This window comes from Muntiacus reevesi, chromosome 9 (assembly GCF_963930625.1).
Source record: "Muntiacus reevesi chromosome 9, mMunRee1.1, whole genome shotgun sequence".
In the NCBI taxonomy this organism is placed as follows: Eukaryota; Metazoa; Chordata; class Mammalia; order Artiodactyla; family Cervidae; genus Muntiacus; species Muntiacus reevesi.
This window is the reverse complement of record NC_089257.1, coordinates 42,994,538-43,011,930: the sequence shown is the minus strand read 5'-3', so window position 1 is coordinate 43,011,930 and position 17,393 is coordinate 42,994,538. Positions and strand designations below refer to the sequence as shown.

General features: G+C 39.9%; 1 pseudogene; it reads left to right on the top strand.

Moving 5' to 3' along the window:
- Window positions 1–9,093: 9,093 nt before the first annotated feature.
- On the top strand, window positions 9,094–9,983 carry LOC136174751 (olfactory receptor 51I2-like; annotated as a pseudogene).
- Window positions 9,984–17,393: the final 7,410 nt, after the last annotated feature.

Genomic DNA, 17,393 nt, shown 5'->3' with positions numbered 1-17,393 from the left:
CAACAACATGATTTAAAAATTGGTTTAGAATCCTTGTGCAATTGAGATTGCTCTCCCTCAAAGTTACTTCAAAAAAAGAAAACAATGGACAGGCATAGAGTAAACCTCCCAAATGTAAAATATGAAGAAAGAGACAAAAAAAAATCTAAGCTAGTCAAAAGATATATGGCTGCAACAATAGATTTCTAGGCTAAGATAGCTTAGAAGAATGTAGGAACTACTATAAAATAGTAGTTCAAATAAAAGTTTTTACAAAAATTATTTATAGCGTGGTTGTGGTGTGTGTGCTCAGTCACGTCCAAGACTTTGTGACCCCATGGACTGCATAGCCTGCCATGCTCCTCTGTTCATGGGATTCTCCAGGCAAGACTACTGGAGTGGGTTCCCATTTCCTCCTCCAGGGAATCTTCTCGACCTAGTGATTGAGCTTGCAACTCCCATGTCTCCTGCATTAGCAACCAGATTCTTTATCACTGAGCCTTCTGAGAAGCTCCCTATTTATAAGATACTCTGATGTATACTCTGGATAAAACTATAATATATAATATTATTGTTAAACATTCATACATTTGCACACAGTAAATATTTGGAGGAAGTAATAAAAATGTGGGCTTTCCTGGTAGCTCCTGATTAGATTCCTGGCTCAGGAAGATCCCATGGGGAAGGCATAGGCTACCCATTCCAGTATTCTTGGGCTTTCCTGGTGGCTTAGATGGTGTAGAATCTGCCTGCAATGCAGGAGACCTGGATTTGAATCCTTGGTTGGGATGATCCCCTGGTGAAGGGAACAGCTACACACTCCAGTATTTTGGTCTGGAGAATTCCATGGACAGAGAAGCCTGGCATGCCATAGTCCATGGGGCCGCAAAGACTTGGACACGACTGAGTGACTTTCACTTAACAAAAATGTGTTAGTAGTTGTTTTTGGCTAGTGAGAATTGAGAAGATTTATTATTTATCTGTGTTGTATAATTTTCTATAAAATATACACATTATATTTTAGTAAAATGGGAGTGATTAAGAGAGAGGGGAGAGACAGGGAGGCAAATGACAATAATGAGAGTTGGAGGAAGTGAGCCTCATAAGAGAGAAACCTGAGTATTGATGCCTCTGCTCTGCCAAGGTGCTTTCCAAATGCTCCTCTCTGCCCCTCTCAAGGGATAAGGAGTGCTTTTCCTGGGAGAGTTATTCCCTTCTAGACATGACTATGGGCTATGGCAGGCCTTTGATACTATCCATGGGGGCCTGATTCTAGGTCCTAAGAGACTTAACTCCCCTGGTGCACAGGGGAAATCACATCACACTTTTGCTGTCTTTATCCCAATTCAGAAGTCTGTGCTATCCAGAATGTTCACTCTGCAGTCAAAGGCTAATATAGCATAAGTAGTCTAAAATGAGATGACAGAATATTTATTTTTCACAGGCCTAATTGTCAGGAGTAACTGCACAGGATCTCTTTATTCAACTGGACTAACTACACCAGTCACTGGAAATGGCCAATACTGATTTTCCCAGCTGTGAAGTAATACTAAGGATAACATTTCTTCGTAGCTTATTACATGACAGTCAAGTTTCAAGGTTTATTTTAGTATATACTTTATTATTAAAACAATCATTAGGGCCTTTCAGCAAGACTAGAATACAGATAAAATTATTATTCTGGTTTTAGAGGTGCAGACACTGAGGCACATAGAATAGATTAATCGTTTAGGATCACAAAGCGAGCCAGTGGAGAGGCAGGATGTGAGTGCAGGTAATCTGACTCCTGAGTTCAAGTTAGGATGATTGAATCAGTGATGCTGCTTTGAGAAATGTTGCAGTTCTTGTCCTTTATGTGTATTGCCTTCTATGATTGAATCAGTGATGCTGCTTTGAGAAATGTTGCAGTTCTTGTCCTTTATGTGTATTGCCTTCTATGGTTAAACATATTCAACACTGATAGTCTTAGTTTGGGCTGGAGATCTGCAAGAAATCAAATGTTAAAGAAGCCTCATATGATTGTTCAGGGGCTGTTTACTGAGCACCCATTATGTGCCAGGCCTCATATTAGGCATAGAAGGAATCTGTGAAGAGCAAAGCAGAGTGGCACTTACTTTGTGAATTCACAGTAGGGCCTTACAGCTTAATGGTTCAGAGCACCTAGATTTAAATATTAGTTCTGCCACTTATATTTTTTTGTAACTTTGAAAAAGTTATTTAATTCACTGTGCCTCAGTTTCCTTATGTGGAAAATATAAATAATAGTGATGTCTGTTTGATAAGGCTGTGGCGAGGGTTAGCTGAATTAAAGTTGACCATCACATAAAATGCTCAGTAAGTAAACATAAATGTTAGTACCGAGTGAGGAGAGCTCAGATGGTAAAGACTCTACCTGAATGTTGGAGACCAGGGATTGATCCCTGGGTCGGGAAGAGCCCTTAGAAATGGGAATGGCAACCCACTCCAGTATTCTTGACTGGAGAATTCCATGGACAGAGGAGCCTGGCGGGCTACAGTCTATGGGTTCACAAAGAGTCAGACACGACTGAGTGAATAACGCACACACAGGGAGATAAGATGCCATGATTACTGTTTGTGGTCGCCCAGAAAAGGGGCATGTAGCACAGCCTTTAGATTTCTCTAGTGCACGTTGGTTTAAGTTAGTTAACGTAGAAAATAATGTAGAAAATCAGGTACTTTACAAAGATTCTACCCAGGAAAGAAAAGAGGGGTTAAATTGGGAACAGGTTTGTTTTAAAAAAATGAAGTAGAGACTCAGGTTTGATGCATTCTCCAGGACGCCACTTTGGGGCTGATCGGTAACTAGGTAAATTGACTAAACAACAGAGTTAAATAGATAGGTGTATGTCATATGTTCTTGAACAGGTGTTTCACTAAGTAGCATGGTAATCCATTTTGCAGAAACATGGAAAGATGACTGATGATATTGTGCTGATAGTGTAATTATGGTAAAGACATTAGATTACTATTTGCTAATCATTAGGCTCCCAGATTGCACAGTAGTAAAGAATCTCCTGCCAATGCAGAAGACACCGATTTGATCCCTGGGTTGGGAAGATGCCCTGGAGAAAGAAATGGCAACCAACTCCAGTATTCTTGCCTGGGAAATTCCATGGACAGAGGAGCCTGACAGTCTACAGTCCATGGGGTCACAAAAGAGTTGGAAATGGTTTAGCAACTAAACAACAGCAACAAACATGGTACTGGATGTTTTGAATATATTAAAAAATAAGAAGGCAGAGACATCTTTCATGGAACATACATATTAACGTAGGAAAGAAGCATGTATTAAACAATTTACTGTTTATTTTAAATCAATCAATCACAACCCTGCAAGGTCCTAGAAAAAAATCAACAGAGATTGTAATATAACCTTTATTAGGTTAGGAGGCTAGGGGGATCTTGAACAGGACAGTTTAAGCTAGAAGATGGTGGTAGGGATCCAGTCAAATGAATGGAAGGTGAGTAGTTAAAAGCTTCTAAGATTTTGAAAAGAGCACTTGTGAAGGCCGCATGGAAGGAGTAGCTTTGCACATGCAAGAAACTGGAAGATCACTTTAGTTGTAACACAAAGAACATACGAAAAATGGCTCAAAATAAAGTTTGGAAGGAAGGTATTTATCATATCACACAGGGTCATTTAAAGGTTGCAATTGATGGTAATGTGATGGAATTTTACTTAAATATATTTCTGCAACTTAGAAAGTGAATTGGAAGAGGGCTGAATAATGTAGGGGAATGATTTAAGACTTGTAATTATCTAGGAATGACACGATGATATGCTGACTAGAGAGTGTGAAGGGAAATAATTAAATAGTTATTTAGGAAGTAGAACATCATATTTCTGCAAGTAAAATTCATAAGTCCAACACATTTATTGAGCTCTCTTCTCTCTTCCCCTGAACATCCCTTATTTACCCTTCAGGATTCAATCTAAACTAACCTTTTTAATGATTCCCTTCATAGCACTCTGAACTTTTTTTCTGAAGATGATTAACACATGAAATTATTTGTTTAGTCTATTGTCCTAACCACTGTGAGAGCAGAGAGAAGGCTCATCCTCTTCACTGTTATATCTCAGACTCCCTTGGTGTGGTTCTCTCTCTTAGGGATGAACTCGCACTAACCAAGCCAATGGCATAGATTCATAATGCTATCAATTAACAATGAGAAATAGAATTACTACACAGACAGAAATTATCTTCTTAACTTGACTAGCATATCCTACCTGGTGAGAGTTATCATGACTACATTTGAGGTGAACAAAGGATAAGGGGCATAACCATAAAATTCAAGGGGCACGATCATAAAACTTCCTGTTTTAAGTTCAGATGGACAAGTATCCTTCTGCAACATCCCCAGCCTTAACCTCTTAGTCCCGGCACTTAGTAGGCTGGCATGGTCTTCTTATAACTGCTTGATTGATGCTGTCCTTTAAGTCCCCTTTTCCTTTGTTTTCATCTCTTCTTCCAATTGATGATCATGCTTGTGTGAATGACTGTGTGTGAGTATATTTATTTATAATTGTGGTTTTGCATCCAGATTGGTATCTTGGCTGCTCCAATAACGTTACGACTTTGGCAAGTATTCTAAAATTCCTAATCTGATTTGTAAAAAGAAGACAAAAAATATAACTGATAAGGATCCTGTGAATATTAAATACTAACTATGTGTTAATATTAAATAAGCAATGTATACAAAGATTTTAGTAAGTTTATAGCATATAGTAGATGGCCAATTAATGATAACTATTTTTCAGAGTCTATGTTTTCATTTATGTGATGTCTGTCAAATCTTAAATGTCTGATAATCACTATTGTTTCTAAGGGTATCATATTTTTATGTGTCTTTTTGATTTCTTGTGACTGATTTATTGAATAATTATAAAAGATCTGTTTTTCTCCTTTCTAAAGATTTGGAGGTACATTTCTTTGCCTGCTCTTTCTCCATTCTCATACACACATTTGCACACACTGTCACACATGCATACACAAAAACAGACTTTACAGACAGACATTAACAACAACCTTTAGAGATACTAAATCCTAAAGAACTTTGGTGTTTTGTATACATTAAATTCTTTTTAAAATGAGACCTTAAGATAAGTGTACTAAAATCCAATACATTTTCATTAGAAAACATTGATGCTTTGATGTTTCAAAAATTATCTAAATATAAAATACATAGCTTTTTAGCATTTTATTCTTCCACAGCTCTAATTCTGTTTGTTTAGTCTGTCTACTGAAAAATCCAGTTTTGACTTCAGGCATAATAAAAGGTATCCTTCAGGTTTTCTCTGTTGATTAAATGAGCTAATCTAAAGCAAAGAGAAAACTAGTATTGCCCCCAAAACTCTGCAGGTGTTCAAGAAATATCAGTATTTCTCTTCTCCTTTCCTCAGTCCTGGTAATTAAGATTGCATGGACAATGGAGATAGATTTTGGGGACTAAATCCGGAAAATTAGTTTCAAGTCCTGACTTTATAAATGATTTCATAGTGGATGGCAACAGGCCTCTTGCCCCTTAAAGTCTTCATTTCTTCATTATGACAGTTTGGGTGTGATACAAGATGATCCAAAGGCTCTCATAATTTTAAGGTCTTTTAATAAGCATCCTGGGAATCAACCTGCTTTCACAGCCCTCAGAGTTCTCAGAGCTAATTGCCTATTCCATCTTCTCAAATTCTTTTCTGGCCAATGGAAAATTTGCAAGTCATTGTTATAGTTCTTGTTTTATAATCATTTACCATGGTGATACGAAGTTGCATAGTCAACTAGATTTATAGACATTTGTGTTCCAAGTTTCCAAATGACGAATTTGGAATTTGAGCAAACTCAATCATTTTATTAAAGATAGTCACTTAGACAGGGAAGTGGTTGTTTTACTTAGGTCTGGACAGACTGACAAACTGTCTGAGGTTGCAGCTACAAAGAGGTTGTCCCCAGTGCAGGATCTTCATTGTCAAACCCAGTACAGTTCCAGGCAAACCAGGACTGTCACTGTGTTCTCTGACTATGATTACTGAAGCTTTTGGTTGTTATATTTATTGTTTCTTGAAATCTACTTGGGTTGTGACACAATTGGTGGAAAGATCACTAACCTGGGAATCAGTGAGAGTCAAAGGGTCTGAGATTCAGTCTAACTGTTTTTGATGAACTGAATGGATTCTTTCACGAAGGACAACAGAGTTATAACTTGATGTTTTTTGATGTCTGTAAGCGGGGGAAACACCAGTGCACAGAGGAGCCATCATTCAAGATTTTTCATATCCCCTGCTGCTCCAGCCATCTCTTTGAGCCCCAGGACTCACCAGGCCCAGGGGACACTGAAGAGGCAATTTCATCGCTCAGGGCAGGGAGGTTGGCTGGGAGGTTGTGTATGAAGGAGTCCTCAGAGTTCCTCCTTAGGAGACACTTCACCTGTCCTCTTCTCACTAGAGCTGCCCTGAGGAGGTAAGTTGGGACTTCAGCCCTTCCCTCACAGAGGTCTGTAGGAACCTCATTCATAGCTTCAAAATCCTAAAGTGATCATAACACACATATCTGAAGAAAAGTTTTTGTGATCTAATTTTAGAGCTTTTGTGTGTACTCCACTTCTGCCCAACACCAATAATCCTCAACAGTAGCCCCTGATGCCTGAAATCCCAAAGATTTTGTTTGGTGTGAATGCTTTGGTGTTACTAACTACACTCCGGTATCTCACTGGGAAGTGGACACATGGCAACGCAAAAGGAGAGAGCCTTTGTTTGGAAACTGGAAGAGTCAGGCAGTAGGGAAAGTGGACCTGGGAACCTTGGTCCCAGATGTCCCTCTTTATCCCCTCTTTCTTGGGTGCCATTTATTCGGTACATATCTTGCACAACGGTGCTGAATGTTTTTACTCTATTTTTTCCATACTACAGCTCTAAACCTAAGATGTAATTAAGTAAACTAAATCCAAAGCTGATGTGTGCTAAAGTTGAGGTTAAAAGTTCGCTGTTTTAGATGTTACCAGAGTTATTTAACTTTTCTAAGTTTATGTTATACTTCAAAACTGGATCATAATACATTCTTCCTAAGATAGTTTATCTATTTAATTAATATTTCTGGTTAGAATTAGAACTGGTAATCTGAATCCTTATCCAGGACTCTATGCCCAGCAACTTGGATAAATATTGAGACAACTATAGGATCTTATAATTCTTTGGGGAACAAAGATACTAACCAAATGACCAAACAAATACATAATAATTCACTATAATTCTAAAGTGTGATAAGAGTCATGAAGAAAAGTATGTGTGAGGATACAAAATAAGGACATACAATGATATGTAGAGAAGTAATGACTGGTTGGTATAACAGAAAGGCAACAAGTTCTCAGGTAGTTCATATGCTGCCTCATGCCTAGGTAAGACTGAATTCTTGCTCTAATCCTTATTTTAAGAGTGAAGGGAAGCCACTGAGAGGTTTTCCATAGAAGTGTAACATCATTTTGTTGAAATTATCGACAGATAATCTGACTTCTTTGTAAAAAATGGATTAGAGAGGTTCATGACATGGAGCTGGGTGATCAGCAAGAAAGGGTCTGTGAACATCCTGATTGAAAATGCTGAGGGACAGATCAGTGCGATAGACTGGATAGCGGGTTAACTGGAAGTGAGAGAGACAGGAGTGCCAGTGTTAAGCATATTTTGTAAAGGTAGTAATATAATTAGATTTGGAAATGGGAGTGGGTGAAAAATTCTTCCTAGGTTTTTCTGGCTTTAGTGTGTGAATAAATGCTGATGGATTTTTACATGAGGAAAATATTGCAGAGGATCAAGTACAATGATTAACAAAAGTTCAGATTGACATAGATTTATGTTGTGCTGATTAGCCATTACAGTTGTTACTCCAATAGGGAGTTGGATGTGCTTGACTCTATAGCTAGAAGAGACATCTGAGCTAGAGACATGAATTTGGGATAATTGACATACGGAGAAGAGGTAAGAAGGACATTATGAGTAGAAAATAATTTTGAACTTAGTGTGAAAGAGAGCAGAGAAGTGAGTGATTACTGGAAGAATATGTGGGGGCAATAAAGTGATTTTTGTTGTTGTTGTTATTTATTTTCTTTGTCTGTATATCCTGAAACTGATCCTCAATAATAAAGAAGTTGGTTTTGGATGGGACATAATCTAAACCTCTGATTCTCAAACTTCACTTTGCATTGGAATTTCCTGGGTAGTGGTTTTTTTTTTTTTTTTTTAAATAAATGTATTGATTCTTTTTTTTTTTTTCATTTATTTTTTATTAGTTGGAGGCTAATTACTTTACAATATTGTAGTGGTTTTTGTCATACATTGACATGAATCAGCCTTCCAACTGCTACTGCTAGAGATTTGGATTGAATTGGTATTATTGGGGTCCAGACAAAGGAGTTTTTTTAAAGCTCTTTGGATGAATCTAGCATATGCACAGTTTGAGAATCCTTAATCTAAACAGAGGAAAATACATAAATATGCAAGATAGAAAAACTCAGAGCAATCAGGAGTAGGGGAGCATGAGATTCTGGATCCTTGGTGAATAAGAGAGGAGCTCAAGTGACAAAGAGGATGGGGGGGCTGGACTGAGATCTTCCAGTGTAGGCAGGAGAAAAGAACAGCACAGAGTATAGACGAAAGTGTCATCCCTGCATACATGGAGATTCATGAGTAAGTGGAGAGCACTGAGATAAGGTCTTGGGGAGGCCATACTCTACTTCACTTCTTGAAGAATGTAGTGGCTAGAACTGGTAGAGAGTAAGTGCTAAATCATTTTCTGCTATTGGAGAAAGATTTTAATATTTCTGCAAAGAATACAGAAACAGGATGAATGAGATACAGTGTTCAAAACAGTCTCAAAGGATTTTTGTGGGGTGGAAGTGGAGCCCATGACCCAACTGTAGAAATGATCAGATGGCAGAAGGCCTGAGGTGTGACCAGTGATCCCTAACTTGTTTCCTCCCAATTTTTCATGATCTTTGTTGGTGTGCAATCTAAGCAGCCTTTTCGTTTCCATCCTGGACAGTGACCATTCTTTCCATTGTCTGACCTCACTTTACTCTGTGTTTCTCCAAAAGATACTCAGGGGCCCCATGGGAAGTTTTGAAACTAACATCTTGAGCGTGACCAGCTTCACCCTAACAGGCTTCCCAGAGATGGAGGGACTGGAGCATTGGTTAGTGGCCCTCCTCTTGCTGCTGTATGCTGTCTCCATCCTGGGCAACAGTCTCATTCTCTTCATCATAAAGGAGGAGCAAAGCTTGCACCAGCCAATGTACTACTTCCTGTCTCTGCTGTCTGCCAATGACCTGAGTGTGTCTTTTTCTACCTTGCCCACTATACTGGCTACCTTGTGCTTTCACGCACCAGAGATTGCCTTTGATGCCTGCCTGATTCAGATGTTCTTCATCCACTTTTTTTCCTGGACAGAGTCTGGAATCTTGCTGGCCATGAGTTTTGACCGCTATGTGGCCATCTTTAACCCCTTGCATTATTCAACAGTGCTCACTGATACCCGTGTGGCTCACATGGGCATATCTATCATCATCCGAAGCTTCTGCATGGTCTTCCCACTGCCTTTCCTTCTGAAGAGGTTGCCTTTCTGTAAAGACAACATACTGACCCATTCCTACTGGTTGCACCCAGACCTGATCCGCCTGCCCTGTGGAGATACCACCATCAACAGCATGTATGGCTTGTTCATTGTCATCTCTGCCTTTGGTGTAGACTCAGTGCTCATCCTCGTTTCCTATGTGCTCATATTACACTCTGTGCTGGCCATCGCCTCCCGGGAAGAGAGACTTAAGTCACTCAACACATGTGTGTCACACATCTGTGCTGTGCTCATTTTCTATGTGCCCATGGTTAGTGTGTCCATGGTCCATCGATTTGGGAAGCATGCCCCTGAGTATGTGCACAAGTTCATGTCCCTAGTATATGTCTTTGTGCCTCCAATGCTCAATCCAATCACCTATTCCATTAAGACTAAGGAGATTCGTAAGAGGCTACATAAGATACTGAAATCTAAGCACTGATCAGAGAGACACCTTCTAAAAACCCAGGTACCCTAAGAGTCTGTTGTTATTGCTGATGTTTGGGTTTACAGGCTGGTCAGTTGAACTGTGTCATCTCCTTCTATACATGGGCCTCTGGTTGGGGACCTGCTACTAGCTGTAGGGTATAGCCTGGCTATAATTCATAACTTAAAACATCAAGCTACTTTGTAATTAACCAAATTACAGGTTGCCAAAATGACTTCTCTCACACTCAGTAAGGATGAGGGTTTTAAACTAGACACTTCTTTTTATCCAAGTATATTACTATTGACTAAATTTTTAAGTAAATCTCTAAAACACAAAGCCTAATGCATTCATATGAAACATTATAAGTGGGGGTTATGTTACTCAAGATCATAAGTATCATCCAATGCTTTTTTATAGGAATAATAGTTTGAGCACCTTTTAGCTTTAAAAATTAAAGATACACAATACCTGTGACCAATTTTACACTTCTGAAAAAAGTAACAGTATTTGTGAGACTGATCAGATGGAACATATATGGCTGTCACAGTGACACTGCAATATAAACCATGTAAGACCAGAAACTCCAAAGTTTAAAAGCAGGAGAATGGGTTTGTGGGAAAAAAAAATCATATGTTGCCATCTGTTGGGCATTGCTGAGGGAAGGATCAACTGTCTTCTAGGGAGCTAGTTAGTACTCTGAATGGAAGGGAAATAGATAGTAGTGATTGATAGTAGGGTGAATCTACTTCATGAGCATAAATAGTTGTGCTCACCATCTGCTGCAATATGGATTTTAATGGCCTATACTCATCGCCAAAGCTCAGAGACATCTGTACATGCTAGAGCAACAGGGGGATTTCCCAGTGGCTCAGAGATAAAGAATCTACATGCCAAGGCCTGCCAATGCAGGAGATGCAAGTTTGCTCCCTGAGTCAGGAAGTTCTCTTGGAAAAGAAAATGGCAAATTACTCCAGTATTCTTGCCTGGGAAATCCCATGGACAGAGGAGCCTGGCAGGCTACAGTCCATGGGATTGCTGTGTTGGCAATCTTAGCAACGAAACAACCACAAGAGCAGAGGAGAGGTAGCTGAAGAATATTAGAAAATTCAGAGCATAATTCCTAGAGAGTAGCAATCATGAAGGCAGAGGAATCCTGTGCAAATTTATGCAAAGCAAGTATGAAGTCACAGCAGCTTGCAAACTCTTGGCATGAAAGTGAAGTCGCTCAGTCATGTCTGACTCTTTTTGAGCCTGTGGACTGTAGCCTACCACACTCCTCCATTCATGGGATTTTCCAGGCAAGAGTACTGCAGTGGGTTGCCATTTCCTTCTCCAGAGGATCTTCCTGACCCAGGGAGTGAACCAAGGTCTCCTGCATTGTAGGCAGACGCTTTACCCTCTGAGCCACCAGGGAGTGACTCTTGGCAGAGGTAAGTAAATTGGTGTGAGGATTCCTTCACTGGGCGGTGGACAGATTACAGCATAGTTCAATCCTTATAGATGATTTGAGATGCAGATAGTAGTGAAAAACATTGCACATTCATACATACACACACGTATATATGATACATGTATATGTGCGTGTGTGTGTGTTAAGTTGCTGTATTCGTGTCCAACTCTTTGCACGCCCATGGTCTGTAGTCCACCAGGCTCCTTTGTCCATGGGATTCTCAAGGCAAGAATACTGAAGTGGTTGTCATTTCCTCCTCCAGGGGATCTTCCCAACCCAGGGATCGAACCAATGTCTCTTACACCTCTTGAATTGGCAACTTCTTTACTTCTATCACCATCTGGTGCTAGTATATATATGTGTATATATTTAAATAAGAATTATTTTCCATGTTTTTTTTCTCATAGGGTCATAAAATATGTTTTCTAAAATAAAACCAGAGAGGATGAGTGACATGATAATGCCCTAAACATAGAAGCAATATAGAATTTAGTATCTCCCAAACACCTCCCGGCTGTCAAATCAAACAGACATTCAGTTCAGTTCAGTTGCTCAGTCGTGTCCGACTCTTTGTGACCCCATGAATCACAGCATGCCAGGCTATCCATCACCAACTCCCAGAGTTTACTAAAACTCATGTCCATCGAGTTGGTGATGCCATCCAGCCATCTCATCCTCTGTCATCCCCTTCTTCTCCTTCCCCCAATCCCTCCCAGCATCAGGGTCTTTCCAATGAGTCAACTCTTCGCATGAGATGGCCAAAGTACTGGAGTTTCAGCTTCAGCATCAGTCCTTCCAAAGAACACCCAGGACTGATCTCCTTTAAGATGGACTGGTTGGATCTTCTTTAGGATGGACTGGTTAGATCTCCTTTAGGATGGACTGGTTGGATCTCCTTGCAGTCCAAGGGAGTCTCAAGAGTCTTCTCCAACACCACAGTTCAAAAGCATCAAGTTTTCGGCACTCAGCTTTCTTTACAGTCCAACTCTCACATCCATACACGACCACTGGAAAAACTATAGCCTTGACTAGATGGACCTTTGTTGGCAAAAAGAAAGCAACAAAACAGAGTAAAACTGGAGTTAATATCTTCAACAATGTTAGGTGTCAGGGAAATCTCAAGAATCCTTGAATAAGATTAGGGTAGCCAAACCACAAGATTAGAAAATGTGTGGTGGGTGTCAGTGCAGTGAAGGTGACTAACAAATCCTACTCCAGTATGGAATGAAAACCCCTCTAAAACCACAAACACACCACCATAGGCTAGGACAACACTGAAACCTTAGCAGGTGGCTTTGACATTGCTAGTAAAACGAGATAGTCCTGCCAAGGTCCAAGTACTTGTGCACTTGACAGGGTTGAGCAATACCACAGTGCTTGCTATGTCGCTCTAGTCGTGTCTGACTCTTTGCGACCCCATGGCCTCTAGCCCAACAGGCTTCTCTATATGTGGGATTCTCCAGGCAAGAATATTGGAGTGGGTTGCCATCTCCTCCTTCAGGAGATCTTCCCGACCCAGGGATTGAATCTGAGCCTCATTATGTCTCCTGCACTGGCAGGCTGGTTCTTAACCACTAGGGCTACCTGGGAAGCCAAACTAAACCAAAACCTAACCAGCCAGAAAGTCACATTAACGTGACTTCCCAGTTCCATTAGCCCAGTGACCTTTCTCCAAAGTGCCTTATTAACAGTTTCCTTTCACAGGCAGAACACCCCAAATTGGAGCCAAAACCCCCTAGATGGAAGTTGAAGCTCCCAGATTGGACAAGGTCAAAAACGGCCCTGGTGGGACCTTGATGCCAACCAGTTCTGGAGAAAAGTTTATTTGAGTGTTTAATTCACAAAGGAGCGTAGTATCCATTAGAGAGCTAATCAACTTGTTCCCCACTGTCACAGTTACTGGAGCTCCTGTAGCACAGTGGTCTACAGCATTTAAGAATCTCAGAAGTGTTCAGCAAAGAAGTCTTTCCAAAATGATATTACCTTAGCATGATGGGAACCCCACACTCACAGAAAAATCATTGAGTAAGGGAAAAAGAAGGTTGTGATAACAGGTTGAAAGGCTGTAAAGAAAGCATATGTAAGAAAGTACTGCTACAGTTACATAAACCTTCAAAGCTGAGTTCCCCTAGGAAGGAAGGCCTGTTGAACTCTGGAGCTGGAACAGAGGGAGGAAGCCAAATGTCCTCTGGAAACAGAATTAGGTCTGAGTCACAGAAGTGGCCTCAAAGAGAGATGCTACTCTGAACTCTTTACATAACTAGAGGAAGTCTTAGATCATGAAGCTGGAAAAGCTACCCTGTGCTCTCCTCTCAATCCAGAGAATCCTTTTCCCAGTCGTACTGGAGAATCTTCCTTCTTTGAACGGGTATAAGCTAACTCTATACACAGTTCAGTTCAGTTGCTCAATCGTGTCTGACTCTGCTACTCCATGGACTAGAGCACGCCAGGCTTCCCTGTCAATTACCAACTCCTGGAGCTTGCTCAAACTAGTGTCCAGTGAGTCGGTGATGCCATCTCATCCTCTGTCACCCTCTTCTTCTCCCACCTTCAGTCTTTCCAAGCATCAGGATCTTTTCCAATGAATTAGCTCTTCCCATCAGGTGGCCAAAGTATAGGAGTTTCAGCTTCAGCTTCAGTCCTTCCAATGAACAGTCCAGACTGATTTCCTTTAGGATTGACTCGTTTGATCTCTTTACAGTCTTAGGGACTCTCGGGAATTTTCTCCAACATCACAGTTCAAAAACCTCAATTCTTCAGCACTCAGACTTCTTTATGGTCCAACTCTCACATCCATACATGATTACTGGAAAAACCATAGCTTTGACTATACAGACTTTTTTTTGGCAATTCCATACACAGTTCTGAGCAAAAGAAAAGGAAAAACAAAGCAAGGGCAAAGATTAACCCATGGCCCTGAGCTTCTCATACTTACAATGGAAATCTTCCTTCTTTAAAGGAAAATATTTATATTCGAATGTTGGTTTTTTCTTTTTTTTTTTTGACAGTATTCACAAAACTAAGATTGTGGCAAATGATCCCATCACTTCATGGCAAATAAATAGGGAGACAATGAATTCAATGACAGATTTTATTTTCTTGGACTCCAAAAATACTGCAAATGGTGACTGCAGCCATGAAATTAAAAGATGCTTGCTCTTTGGAAAAAAAAGCTATGATAAACCTAGACAGCATATTATAAAGCAGAAACATTACTTTGGCAACAAAGGTCTGTATAGTCAAAACTATGGTTTTTTCAGTAGTCATGTGTGGATGTGAGACTTGGACCATAAAGAAGGTTGAGTTTGAAGAATTGATGTTTTTTAACTGTGGTTTTGGAAAAGACTTGAGATTCTCATGGACTGCAAGGAGATCCAACCAGTCCATTCTAAAGGAAATCAGTCCTGAATATTCATTGAAAGCACAGATGCTGAAGCTGAAGCTCCAATATTTTGACCAACTGATGCAAAGAACTCACTCCTTGGAAAAGACCCTGATTCTGGAAGAAATGGAAGGTGGGAGGAGAAGGGGATGACAGAGGATGAGATTGCTGGATGGCATCACCGACTCGATAGACACTAGTTTGAGCAAGCTCTGGGAGTTGGTAATGGACAGGGAAGCCTGGTGTGCTAGAGTCCATGGGGTCACAAAGAGTCAGACATGACTGAGTGACTGAACTGAACTGAATCCTTATTTTAACAGTGTGAACAAATGTAATTTATCTCATAGAAAAAGCCTTTACCAAGAAGTCTGCTGTTTAGGGAATTGGTCAATATTTATTATACAGCAGTAAAACATAAACAGATACATACTTACATAAATACATGCACACATATATACTGTTTTTTTCTCTATTAAGAAAACAAAAGCTTTTAATTTATGCCTCCTTAACAAATGTCTCTAAAATCTATAGTCACTATAAATAGGTTATGTGTGCACGTGTCCCAGTGGTTCTTATCCAACCAAGACTGGAAATTGAGCACTTCTGTAACACAGAAGAGAATTTCTATCTCCATTTTATGCACTGATCCCTTACTTGTTCAGAACTTAGCCCATTATTATGCAACTGGTGAGACACAGGCAAGGACTCATCTTCCAATGTCTCAATATTTTTTGTTATCAACCACAATCCAGCTCCACATTCCTGCTGCTTAGCCCAGAGTGAGACCCAGAGAAGTCACTCCATGTGCATGTGTTCAATGAATAAAGAAGGAGTCACTGCATAAGAAAGGAGAGAAATATTCATAGTTACATAGCACCCACTCTTCCTGTTCTCATGCCTTATTCTCTGATTGTTCAATTTTGTAGTTGAGATTAGAAAGTGTTTTTTTTTTTTTTCAATGTGCATTTCTCTCTCTCTCTCTCTTTTTTTTTTAGTGGTTTTTGTCATACACTGACATGAATCAGCCATGGATTAAATGTATTCCCCATCCCGATCCCACCTCTCACCTCCCTCTCCACCCGATTCCTCTAGGTCTTCCCAGTGCACCAGGCCTGAGCACTTGTCTCATGCATGCAGCCTGGGCTGGTGATCTGTTTAACTATAGATAATATACATGTTTCGATGCTGTGCTATCGAAACATCCCACCTTCACCTTCTCCCACAGAGTTCAAAAGTCTGTTCTGTACATCTGTGTCTCTTTTTCTGTTTTGCATATAGGGTTATCATTACCATCTTTCTAAATTCCATATATATGTGTTAGTATACTGTATCAGTCTTTATCTTTTTGGCTTACTTCACTCTGTATAATGGGCTCCAGTTTCATCCATCTCATTAGAACTGATTCAAATGAATTCTTTTTAATGGCTGAGTAACATTCCATGGTGTATATGTACCACAGCTTCCTTATCCATTCGTCTGCTGATGGACATCTAGGTTGCTTCCATGTCCTGGCTATTATAAACAGTGCTGTGGTGAACATTGGGGTGCACGTGTCTCTTTCAGATCTGGTTTCCTCAGTGTGTATGCCCAGAAGTGGGATTGCTGGGTCATATGGCAGTTCTATTTCCACTTTTTAAAGAAATCTCCACACTGTTCTCCATAGAGGCTGTACTAGTTTGCATTTCCACCAACAGTGTAAGAGGGTTCCCTTTTCTCCACACCGTTTCCAGCATTTATTGCTTGTAGACTTTTGGATCGCAGCCATCCTGACTGGCGTGTAATGGTACCTCATTGTGATTTTGATTTGCATTTCTCTGGTAATGAGTGATGTTGAGCATCTTTACAAGTGTTTGTTAGTCATCTGTATGTCTTCTTTGGAGAAATGTCTGTTTAGTTCTTTGGCCCATTTTTTGATTGGGTCATTTATTTTTCTGGAATTGAGCTTTTATATTTTTGAGATTAATCCTTTGTCTGTTGCTTTGTTTGCTATTATTTTCTCCCAATCTGAGGGCTGTCTTTTTCACCTTACTTATAGTTTCCTTTGTTGTGCAAAAGCTTTTAAGTTTCATTAGGTCCCATTTGTTTATTTTTGCTTTTATTTCCAATATTCTGGGAGGTGGGTCATAGAAGATCTTGCTGTGATTTATGTCAGAGAGTGTTTTGCCTATGTTCTCCTCTAGGAGTTTTATAGTTTCTGGTCTTACGTTTAGATCTTTAATCCATGTTGAGTTTATCTTTGTGTATGGTGTTAGAAAGTGTTCTAGTTTCATTCTTTTACAAGTGGTTCACCAGTTTTCCCAGCACCACTTGTTAAAGAGGTTGTCTTTTTTCCATTGTATATCCTTGCCTCCTTTGTCTAAGATAAGGTGTCCATAAGTACATAAATTTATCTCTGGGATTTCTATTCTATTCCATTGATCTATATTTCTGTCTTTGTGCCAGTACCATACTCTCTTGATGGCTGTGGTTTGTAGTATAGTGTGAAGTCAGGCAGGTTGATTCCTCCAGTTCCATTCTTCTTTCTCAAGATTACTTTGG